The 12,647-nt window shown below is 41.1% G+C and overlaps 1 protein-coding gene across 1 annotated transcript in view; it reads right to left on the bottom strand.

Annotated features, from left to right (window-relative positions):
- LOC126278580 (uncharacterized) overlaps positions 1 to 2,082 on the bottom strand; it is a 281,516-nt gene extending 279,434 nt beyond the window's left edge. Inside the window, exon 1 of the mRNA XM_049978789.1 lies at positions 1,949 to 2,082. The gene's annotated coding sequence lies outside the window, so the exon portion shown is untranslated. The remainder of the gene's footprint in view (positions 1 to 1,948) is intronic.
- Between the last annotated feature and the right edge of the window lie 10,565 nt (positions 2,083 to 12,647).

Raw genomic sequence — 12,647 nt, 5'->3', positions numbered from 1 at the left:
CACTATAACACAAAAAGCATGTGTTCTTCAACTGCGATGCGAGCCACTGTTCGCTCCCAGCTGAACTCACATTATAGCAACCATCTCGTTTGTGGCAGTGATTGTGATTTATCACATATTACAGACAATAGGTAGCGTGTGATCAGAAAAAGAGCATTGTTTTTAGAAGAGAAGAAAAAACAAACAGGTCTGTTCTTCAACACCAAAAATTGGGAACGTGTACGTCGGTTGGAAACGTGGCAGAAAACGAAATTGAACGGAATGCATCGTAGATTAATGCACAAATTATATTAATTAAACAATTTTGGCCTTCGGAAAGAAACTTGAACATTAGCAAAAAGTCAACAAGTACCTCAAATACGATGTAAAGTGAAAGAAGTGCTTTTCTTAATGAATATACACAACAGAAGTATAAAAGAGGTCAGAATAGTGGTTGAGCTTGCAGGTAAAGTCTTACCTGATATTCGACATCACTGTCTCGTTTCATGTTCAGCAATTATAGTTTCAGCTCCACGAATGCCGATTCCTAGACGGGAAAAAAAGTTCTTATCCCGGCCACTGATTCAAACTCCATTGCTTTGAGATGACCATTCCATGCTCATTACCAGGCAATTATCACCACTTCACCATGATGGAAAAACACTCATCCAAAAGGTGGTGCAGTTTGAAGGTAAACCGATGTTGCTGGAAAACTTTGAAAGTTTTATCAGTCGTATATTCGACTTCCTGTAGTCTGTGCGCATTCTAAATATATTCGTGGCTTCTCTCTTACCACATTAGCCTATTCTTAGAAATAATGACTTGATAGTTTATTCCACTATGTCTTTCATTCTGAAAGTATTTACTACGAATAGTTACGCAAATAAATCCGTACTTCCTTGACAGAGAGACGGGTAATTATGTTCCAGGCCGGTAACAGTACTGTTTAATCTAGAGTTACGAAAACAAATGAGCCAAGAAACAAGACTGACTTATGGAAGTACAAGGGACAAGTGTTATTTGAGGTGGTTGTGCGATATGTTCCCTTACTGTATCGTTTACAAGTAGCATTTCTTTGCACGGCACAATTTCAGTTATTTTCGAACATGCCTAACTATGTAATGGCAAAGTAATTGCAAGTGTTAATCATTTACTACTCTGCAGACAGTGGACGTTAATTTACTATTCATTTGGACTATAACTATCTCAAAAGACAGTGCACCCAAGCTATTGTTTTGCAACATGCCATTCACCGATTATGACCAGTTGGTTCATCTACGCATGCAGTGTTTGCAAAATAGTACAAGAATATCTCGTAAGTTAAAAGAGTTTAAAATGGGGCCACAGAAAGTGAATCATCACTTCTATGACATTTTCAGGTCGTAGCAGAAAGTCAATGAGAAAGAAACATTGGCACAACAAAATTGTACATCTGAGGCAGATCTGAAGAGCGTATAAAGAACAAGGCGCACTTCTATAACAAATTCGCATATATGATAAAGCCATAGAGCACACAAATCACTATTGTTTACAAATGAAAACTAGATTTCTGTGTACTATATTTGAAACGATGCAGTTTGCAGTTGAAGTAAACCTATGTCAAAATTTTACAGACGATTTTACAGTGTTGCTCGAAATTTACTTATTTCGGCATTGTTGACAGGCAATACCAGGAATGGACACGTCAAAACGACCAAACTCTTCAACTGACATCGACCTAACCGCAAAGAAATGACAACTGGCATTCAATAAAATAACAGGAATGGCTCGACCGATGAGACTTAAGATGACAGCTATATTGACGTAATTCGAACATGAAGTAATATTTTCGACAAAATAGCAAACATTAGTCTTAAAACGTTTTCACATTAACGTCACAGTGCTACACTCTGAAATACACAATAGGCACACTTATCGCTAAAATGTACGTTAATGTGTAAAATTTAAATTACTTAGCGTTATTTCTTACGTTAAATCTTGGAATGGACGCAATCTCGCTATGAAGAAGAATATAAAATAAAAACGTCCTCGGCCGAAAAAAAGATTGCCGTAGATATTCGATAAACAATGTAACCAAGGAGTTGTTATATCTTGTGCAAAGCCATTAACTAAGATACTACTCACGCTACATACAGATCCCTCTACCAGCTAAAATAATGTTTCGCTCTAACTACATATTTTATGAGCTGCCTAGATGCCACTGAACGTATTACTTTCCCTTTACTGAGAAGCAACGAAATTTTTTTTAGACCACGTCTGCTTAGTTTTCGTAATATAGAGTTCTTAATCGATGTTGCAGTAACGTCTTTGCATTCCAGAGATAAGAAAAGATGTGAGATACAATTCGTTTGGATTGGTACCAGTTAAGGAATAGAAACAATTGCATTTCTGTGTATATGTAGCTTCAATGTAACTAATATTTTGGTAGGAAACCCAGATCACAGAATTAACGCGAAGGGTTTAAAACAATAGATATCTTTGACTACAAGGAAAAATTGAAACCCATGCTTAAGTACGATGCTCTTCCTACGATCAAGGGGAGGATATTTACTTCAAAGCATGTAAAGTTTTCGTTCAAAATTTCCGCGGTTTCTGTCCATACGATTCTGAAACCGCTCTGACATATTTACGAACGGTAAAATCTTAATATGTTTGTTTGTGTGGCCATCTTCCGTAGCAGCTGTAAACATATGTCATTACAGGTCTTGAGCTGACTGTAATGTGATTAAAAATAATTACACCAGACGTGTTTGGCTTTCACTTCTAAAGCGTCTTCTGTGGCATTGGTGTTTCTTTACATAGTCTGCAACTTCCCCTCTTGCTAGCAGTGGCTGATGTCGACAGGCTTCATATCACATCTGCTGTTTCTGGCATTTTGCGTTATTTCCTGCGCTGCACTATTTATAATTAGCTTACTTGACTGTTTTTCATTCATCACTGCTGCGGTGTTTATGCCTAGGCAGCGATGGAAATAACGCAAGATGCCAAAAACTGCACATATGAAATGAAATGAAACCTGTCGACATCAGCCACTGCTAGCAAGAGGGGAAAGTGCAGACTATGCAAAGAAACACCAATGTCACACGCGTCTGGTGTAATTCTTTCTAATTACATTGCAGTCAGCTCAAGACAGATGACCTATGATAACAGAAATAAAATTTTAGTTTATGCGTAAAGTTCACAGGTCAACTCAGCTTTCGATAGGCTTTGTGCGGTGACGTGGTAGGTGACATCCTTCGCCAACGGGATGTATCGAGTGATGGCTGAGTGGGTCTCGTGCTTCCTCTTCTCGTAAAGCATGTGGTAAACGGGGAAGTCAATGTAACCTGTGAGGTTCTTCAAATTTATCACACAGTAATTATTGAAAAACGAATAACGAGATTCCTCAATATGATGATAGCGATCGAAATAGTAGTGACTGCATACTGTTTTCTCTGTATCTACGTCAGTATATTAAATGAGTTTAATTAATTGTACTTTCGATTATAAACGATTTTTCTCTTTACATGGCATGTATTCGTTACAGTACGCAACTTCCAGTCCTTAATATGGCGGGTTTAATGCAGCGCTAGAAAAGGAAATCAGTAACCAACTCGCCACAATGAAAGCAAATAGTTTTCTCGCACATCATAGTTGTTCTGCTTTATTTTTATTTCTGCTGCGAAACAATAAACGTAAGCTTGTTACTTCTATTTTTATATTTGGCAAGTTGTGTTCCGTCTGTGCTTTCACACAGCTTAAGCCGGCCGCTGTGACCGAGCGGTTCAAGGCGCTTAAATCCGGAACCGCGCTGCTGCTACGGTCGCAGGTTCGAATCCTACCTCGGGCATGGATGTCTGTGATGTCCTTAGGTTAGTTAGGTTTAAGTAGTTCTAATGGGAAGCCTAGGGGAGTAACGATGACCTCAGATGTTAAGTCCCATAGTGCTTAGAGCCATTTGAACCATTTTTGAACTTTCATACAGTTTATAATTGGCAATAATGGAACCTCTGCATAAAAGTGGGGAGAAAACATATGCACAACCGAAGTATGTTAACATTTCACTACAGGGTCATGTAAGCAACCGTTGTTTCTGCACTCCTTTTTTGAATCAACTGAGAAGTACTCTTAATGTTTGTACAATATGAAGTAACTTCAACGATAACCATCACAGACTTGCGAAAAATTTATTTACATGTAGAGTGATAAATTCACCTTCTACGACGACAGTCATAGTGGACTTTACATTTCATCAAAACGGCTCACAGCCCGCCATCATAGATTCACTTTGGCCTCTACCTTTCTCCTTGAATGAATTTTCGTATTGCGTGCTTGGTTAGCAGCTGTCGCAAGCGCGCTTGACTGTGAAAGGCGTAGGTCTTAGGTTCGAGTCCAAATCCGGCACACAGTTTTTAACTGCTAGAAAGTTTCATGAGAGAGAACACTCTGCTGAAGTGTGAAAATTCAGTCTGGAAGCAATCCCCCTGGATGCTGCTACGCCATGTCTCGACAGTACCCTCTCTTTCAGGAGAGCTAGTGCTGCATGGTGTACAGGAGAGCTTAAGTGAAGTATAGAAGGGTGGAATTGAGGAAGTGGCTAAAGTAAAGCTGTGAGGCGGGTAATGAGTCGTGCCTGGACAGCTCATTGGTTAAGAACATTTCCTAGTTCAAGCCTCGGTCTGGCACACAGTTTTAGTCTTCCAGGATGTGTCATTACATATAGGGGTTAAGTATTTTATCCATCCTCAGCAACTGTAGTCGTAAATAATAAAATAATAAGCAACGAGTTGCATAAAAGGAATTTAATTTCTTTAACGGTTTCGGGCACTTGGTGCCCATTTCAGAAGATTACACCTATCGCATTATTCTCGAGCTTAACAATAAGGTACATACAGAAAAATGCTATGGTCCTCTACTTATATACCTATCGCATTATTTCTGATTGTCAACAGTAAGGTAAATACAGTAAATTGCCACGGCCCTCTTATATTAGTGGATTCAGTATTGTATTACTTATTGCTCTTGTATATTTTTTAAGACCATAGAATTTTGCTGTATGCTCCCTAATGTTGACACCCACAGATAATGCAGTAGCTATAACCATCTGAAGAAGGGTACTAAGTACCCGAAACCAGTGAAGAAATTAACTTTCTTTTATGTGACTGGTTATTTCGTCATATATGAGTTACTGTATAGAGTTGGGGTGAGGCACCCCTAGCACTTTTAGGGCGCTGTGGGATTGTAAAAGGGATGTAACGTAAAAACAATCGGAGGCGAACTGTAGTAGCGTCGAAATCACTGTTTTCGAGGATACTGGGCTAGTTGGTGACAGTCCCGTTATGAGGCATAGCTCTACGTCTACGTCTACGTGATTACTTGCCTGGCAGAGGGTTCAATGAACCACCTCCAACCTGTCTTCTACTGTTCCACTCTCGTACGGCGCGCGGGAATAACGAGCAATAAAACTTTTCTGTGCGAGCCCCGATTTCTCTTACTTTATCGTGATTATCATTTCTCTCTATGTAGGTGGGTGTCAAGAGAATGTTTTCGCAATCGGAGGAGAAAAATGAAATTTCATGAGAAAAACCCGTCGCAATGAAAAACGCCTCTGTTTTAATGATTGTTACTCCAATTCACGTATCATATCTTTGACACTATCTGCCCTAATTCGCGATCATACAAAACGAGCCGCCCTTCATTGAACTTTTTCGATGTCATCCGTCAGTGTCATCTGATGCGGATCCCACACCGCACAGCAATATTCCAGAATAGGGCAGACAAGTTTAGTGTAAGCAGTCTCTGTAGTAGATCTGTTGCACCTTCAAAGTGTTCTGCCTATGAATCGCAGTCTGTGGTTGCTCTACTAACTAAATTATCTATGTGAGCGTACCAATTTAGGTTATTTTTAATTGTATTTTTAATTGTATTTAGTTGAATTTACAGCCTTCAGATTTGTGGGACTTATCGCGTAATCGAAATTTATCGGATTTCATTTAGTACTCTTGTCAATAACTTCACACTTTTCTTTATTCAGCTCAATAGCCACTTTTCGCACCATACAGAGATCTTACCTCAATTATTTTTCAACTCGTTTTGTCTTCTAATGACTTTACAAGACGGTAAATGACAGCGTCTTCCGCAGATAATCTAAGAGGGCCTCTCAGATTGTCTCTTATGCCGTAAATGTAGATAAGAAACAATAGAGGGCCTATAACACTTCCTTGGGGAACGCCGGATATTACTTCTGTTTTACTCGATTAATTTCCGCCTATTACTACGAACATTCTGACAGGAAATCACGAATCCTGTCACACAACTGAGGTGATATTCCATAGGCACACAGTTTGGTTAGAAGCCACTTGTGAGGAACGGTGTCGAAAGCCTTCTGGAAATCTAAAAATTTGGAATCAATTTGACATCCCCTGTAGATAGCACTCATTACTTCCTGAATTAAAGAGCTAGTTGTGTTTCGCGAGAACGATATTTTGTGAATCAGAGCTGACTATGTGTCAACAGATCATTTTCTTCGAGGTACTTCATAATGTTAGAATACAGTATGCGTTCCAAAACCCTATTGCAAATCGACGTTAGTGACTTCAGCAATTTTCCACTCTTTAGGTACGGATTTTTTGTGAGCGAACGGTTGCGTATAATTGCTAAATATGGACTTATTGAATCAGTTTACTCTGAGAGAAACCTCACTGGTATACAATCTGGACCGAAGACCTTGCCTTTATTAAGTGATTTAAGCTGCTTTGTACAACGAGGATATTGTCGCAGAAAAAGATAAACAGCACAGTTACCGTGGTGTAGTGGTTCTAAAACTAGACTGTTGCATGGCAGATCGTGAGTTCAAAACTCACCTCAACTGTAACATTTCTATTTTCGATTCGACTACATTTTAGAAGTATCCACAACTGTCAAACATCATTATACTGGAATGTTCTGTAACTGTCTATGCCGTATGTGTTCTGGCCGGAGGTAGTTGAAAGGTGGCTACACTGAGTCACAGCGCCAGAGATTGCGGCAAAGAGTATTATTCAGCCGCCTCCACTGGCAGTTGCAGCTGAGAAGTTACTGTGAGCAGTGGTAGTTCTGAGGTAGGCGTGATCTATGCATGTTGAGACGTCGATAGAGTATTAGTTGTTCTGTTGGGCAAGACACGATATGTTATTCGATTTGGGATGTTGTAATGATCAAAGTTTGTTTTTCGTCAATATATATGAAGGTAAAGAATTTTTTTTAGTTTAGACGTCCTAAATAACAATGCCTCTTGGTCACAGGTTCAGTCAACAAAGCATCTGGCTCGTGTTCTTGTATTTGACTGTAATTCTGGTTTCTATGTGCAATCATAGTATTTCTGGTTTTTTTAATTACTTCATTGTAAATGGGGTTTAAAGCATCTTGTCGTATTGAGGAAGAACCGTGCCAGATGTATACGTTGAATCACACTTACACACACAGAATGGTTACACTTATGCTTTCTTGTTTCGTAGCTTTTATAGTAGCTGGGGACTTAATTAATTGTGTTAACGGAAATTTCCTTTCCTTCCTTGTTGTTATTCTATGCAGTCAGATTGCGGAGCAATACTACACTCCTGGAAATGGAAAAAAGAACACATTGACACCGGTGTGTCAGACCCACCATACTTGCTCCGGACACTGCGAGAGGGCTGTACAAGCAATGATCACACGCACGGCACAGCGGACACACCAGGAACCGCGGTGTTGGCCGTCGAATGGCGCTAGCTGCGCAGCATTTGTGCACCGCCGCCGTCAGTGTCAGCCAGTTTGCCGTGGCATACGGAGCTCCATCGCAGTCTTTAACACTGGTAGCATGCCGCGACAGCGTGGACGTGAACCGTATGTGCAGTTGACGGACTTTGAGCGAGGGCGTATAGTGGGCATGCGGGAGGCCGGGTGGACGTACCGTCGAATTCCTCAACACGTGGGGCGTGAGGTCTCCACAGTACATCGATGTTGTCGCCAGTGGTCGGCGGAAGGAGCACGTGCCCGTCGACCTGGGACCGGACCGCAGCGACGCACGGATGCACGCCAAGACCGTAGGATCCTACGCAGTGCCGTAGGGGACCACACCGCCACTTCCCAGCAAATTAGGGACACTGTTGCTCCTGGGGTGTCGGCGAGGACCATTCGCAACCGTCTCCATGAAGCTGGGCTACAGTCCCGCACACCGTTAGGCCGTCTTCCGCTCACGCCCCAACATCGTGCAGCCCGCCTCCAGTGGTGTCGCGACAGGCGTGAATGGAGGGACGAATGGAGACGTGTCGTCTTCAGCGATGAGAGTCGCTTCTGCCTTGGTGCCACTGATGGTCGTATGCGTGTGTGGCGCCGTGCAGGTGAGCGCCACAATCAGGACTGCATACGACCGAGGCACACAGGGCCAACACCCGGCATCATGGTGTGGGGAGCGATCTCCTACACTGGCCGTACACCTCTGGTGATCGTCGAGGGGACACTGAATAGTGCACGGTACATCCAAACCGTCATCGAACCCATCGTTCTACCATTCCTAGACCGGCAAGGGAACTTGCTGTTCCAACAGGACGCACGTCCGCATGTATCCCGTGCCACCCAACGTGCTCTAGAAGGTATAAGTCAACTACCCTGGCCAGCAAGATCTCCGGATCTGTCCCCCATTGAGCATGTTTGGGACTGGATGAAGCGTCGTCTCACGCGGTCTGCACGTCCAGCACGAACGCTGGTCCAAATGAGGCGCCAGGTGTAAATGGCATGGCAAGCCGTTCCACTGCACTACATCCAGCATCTCTACGATCGTCTCCATGGGAATATAGCAGCCTGCATTGCTGCGAAAGGTGGATATCACTGTACTAGTGCCGACATTGTGCATGCTCTGTTGCCTGTGTCTATGTGTCTGTGGTTCTGTCAGTGTGATCATGTGATGTATCTGACCCCAGGAAGGTGTCAATAAAGTTTCCCCTTCCTGGGACAATGAATTCACGGTGTTCTTATTTCAATTTCCAGGAGTGTAATATTATTCAGGGCCAACCGGTTACGAGACTGCGCAACCGGACAAACAGCTACTAAAAATTAAAATTATTTGCATTGTATATTATTAAGCCCCCATGCACGTGGCGACCGCTGCTTCGGATCGTCTCTTGGAATTCTTTTGATAGCAAAAATAGCAGACAGTAGGATTGTTGTAGTAATTTTTAGTATAGTAATTGTAGTCTATATTGCATGTGTAGATTTGGTAATTGAACAATTGTAGTTGTCTTGTCATTCTTCTAATGGTATTTTGGCAGAATTTAATTTTTGATGTCTTGTATATGGGTTTATAATTTTGTGCAACTATGAAGATTTTAATTGTTCGTTAGGCGTGTTTGTCGGGAAACATTTCGTGTAAATGGTATTGTTGGTGATAAAGTGTTATATTCTGTGTAATTTTCGTATTGTGACGAGTTTTGTATGTTTTGTAAATGAATACGCGATCGATGAAAAAGGCAAAAATGATGGATAGTGAGAATGACGAAATTGTTAACATGGCGAACTCATCAACACATGAGAAGAGTATGATGAATAATGAAGTAGAAAACAATTTAATAAGTCGGGGAAATAGTCCGGAACCAGTTCAAAATTTTTCACAATAAAATTTTTTTCAGAATTCGATATTAACGACAGAAGATTCTGAAATAGTATCGAACACAGATAGCCTTACGGCTATGCCGAAGGAAGTCAGTTATACCGGAAATTTTAGAGGCGAAAAGAATTTCGAACCAGTCAACATGGAGCAATTGATGAGTGCAATATTTAATTAAGGATCTAAATTAAAAACAGTGGGATCACACTTACGATCTGAATTTAAAACAGAGATGGGAACTTTGGCAACACGGTTAGACTCACAAATAGGAACAATTAAAACTGATATGGGAACAATGGAAAGATGGTCAGACTCACGAATAGGAACATGTTTTAAAAACATGAAAGATGAATTAAAGAAAGAAATTAGAGAAGAAGTACAACCGATTTTGAATGCTCACAATAATAGATTAATTTCAATAGAAATCAGACAAAAGGAACAGTATGGAAAACAGGAAGAAAGAGATCGTGTGATAGTACAAAAATTTTCAGAGTTAGATTTACAACACGCACACAAAAAGGAAGAAATATTTGAAGGATCGAGGAATCTGTACAAAATTACAGAATACATAACCTAACACAACAGTATGAACAGTTAACTACTAAAAGTTGTAAGATGTTAGGCAAATCCAACACCTTCCATGGAAACCCTGACATGATAAGCAAATCCAGTAGTATGTCACATAGCTCCGAATAAATCGTGACATTAAGTTAACCAAAGTAATACGAGTAACGAGTGAGCAAATGGAGTACCACAGACTAACACAAGAATGCCTAAATGCATGTCGTACCTTCCCACCGTGAGACCGACGCAGTTCTGAGGGGAGAAACGAGAACAGAAGCCTAGAGCAGAACCGTGTTAAGCTAGAAGGCCCTACGATAAGGGACGGACTGGACACCCACGCCGCCAGCCTACCTGAACGACTACCACCCGCACGTTTTAGTGTGAGACTTTTTCGCGTCTCTGTTACGTAAAGGACCACCCCGCAGCCCATGTTAAAAGCTAGAGCCCTCCATAAAAACAGTATAGATCTTACGATAACACAAAAAGGGCCACACACCCGCACGTTTTTGCGTGAGACTTTCTCACGTCTCTGTTACGTCAAGGACCACCCCCCAGCACATGTTAAAAGAGCCCTCCAGAAGAACAGTATAGATCTTACAATAACGCTAAAAGGACCACACCAGCTGCAGGTTTTAGCATGAGACTTTTTCGCATCTCTGTTGCATTGCAAACTTTAAAAACATTGCCCCACCACGAAAAGTATAACGTTTCTCATTTGATAGACAGAATTTTTCTAGGCGGAGCTTATGTTTAACATTGAGACCCTGATTGATCAGATGAAAACACAGCCAGATAGTTTTTTTAAACCAACTTCGGTAAATTGTAGTAAGGAGAAGTTAGGAGAGAGTTGCTTCCGAGATGGCGGGGTGAGCGGAGCTGTGCTGCCCGCCGCTGCCCTGACGCTGCCTAAACACCGACAAGGTAATGAACGCACGCAATGCCGCATTTTTGAGCGCATAAAGCTTCACTCAGAACTGCAGAAGTCTCATCTGTTACACCTCCTTTTTGCGTAATACTAGTGTCGATCGTCAATTAAAGCTCATGGTGTTCACATTTGCCACTTGAAATACAAATCTGAAACGCGATGATTTTTCTGTTATATAGTTATTGAGAGGCCACATCGGCCACTGTAATTTACAAGTTAGATAAATTATTAAAGGTAACTGAGGGTCACTGTAGACCATTTTGATAGTTTTCTCTTTTGTGAAACTTAATTTAAACCTAGATTATAGATGTGATATGGCATAGGTCATCCTTCAATCCATTGTACAACTTGGAAACCCATTAAGGGAATATTCGTTAAAATTTTTGTTGAACGCAGTTGGTTTTTACCATCCTGTATTAAAACATTTCCTTTTATCAATAGTGCAATTTATAAACGATGTTTTGTGAGTAGAATAAAATTTCCAATGGTAAACTTAACTGCTTTTTCGATGTTATTTTACCAGCTAACTAAAAATAGAAAAGCCTTGAACCCCTTCCACTAAATTTAGTTATTATTAAGATTATTTTACAGGGAGTGCAGTGGAGCTGACTCTGAGATCATTTAGTATTTGGTTATATCATCGCTAGTCTCACTTAACTCTTCTGAATTCTACATGTCATTTGTTGTCTGGCGTCTCCTTACCAGCAACAGGTCCCAGGTTCAAACTACTCAATTCCCTAAAAAACACGCTCAGAGCGTCGTTGCGCGAAAGTGGTAGGGAGATATGATATAGAACAATCAGACACCACCGTGAATGTTTATAAAATGGCGACCCTCCCAGGATGGTAAAATACCATGACTGAAGGTCGACCACATGCCTAAATAGGTCAGAAAAAGACCTGCTGAAAAATTTCCGTAGTAATTTTTTTTCTAAAGTTATACATAGTCGAAAACAGTGGCTGCAGCGATAGATAGTAAGAAAGTATTCAATAAATAGTGAGAGATTGTAGCGGAGGCAATAGCATAACGAAGGTATGAATTTTAATATTGTTAGAATTAAGTTTTCTCTCCAATGCAAGCGCGCAATTGGCGGATACATCTTTGACAAGTTGGTTCTGACCCTACAAGTAAGTGAATGGATTGTCAGTCTTGGTAGTGTCAAGTCGTGTGAACAAAAAGTTTATGAAACGTGTGAGATCGTATGAGCGCATGTTGACGCGACGTAGGTCGCGTAAATTGCTTTTAAGACAGAAAATAAGGGATTCGGAAAGATTAGCAATGGCAGATCGAGACCTTCACCGAATTGAGGTAGAGACCCCTCATGAAAATGGACAGAGAATAGAGGACAGTACAACAAACGTTGCAGTATCACGAGAAATAGGACAGATAACGCACCATAACGAGGATAATGTACGCCAAGGCACAGAAAACGTAGGTCAGCATACGACAGAGGAGCAGGAAAGTAGTGAGACAGTCTATGAGGATTCTAATTTGCGTCTTGAATACGTAGAAGCCAAAGTACAAGTAATCAGAGCTCCCTCACCACAGAGTACAAAGAATGCGAGCAGAAACGTGCCA

This window comes from Schistocerca gregaria, chromosome 6 (genome assembly GCF_023897955.1).
Source record: "Schistocerca gregaria isolate iqSchGreg1 chromosome 6, iqSchGreg1.2, whole genome shotgun sequence".
In the NCBI taxonomy this organism is placed as follows: Eukaryota; Metazoa; Arthropoda; class Insecta; order Orthoptera; family Acrididae; genus Schistocerca; species Schistocerca gregaria.
Note: the sequence above shows the minus strand (reverse complement) of the source record. Positions and strands in the feature narration are given on the sequence as shown.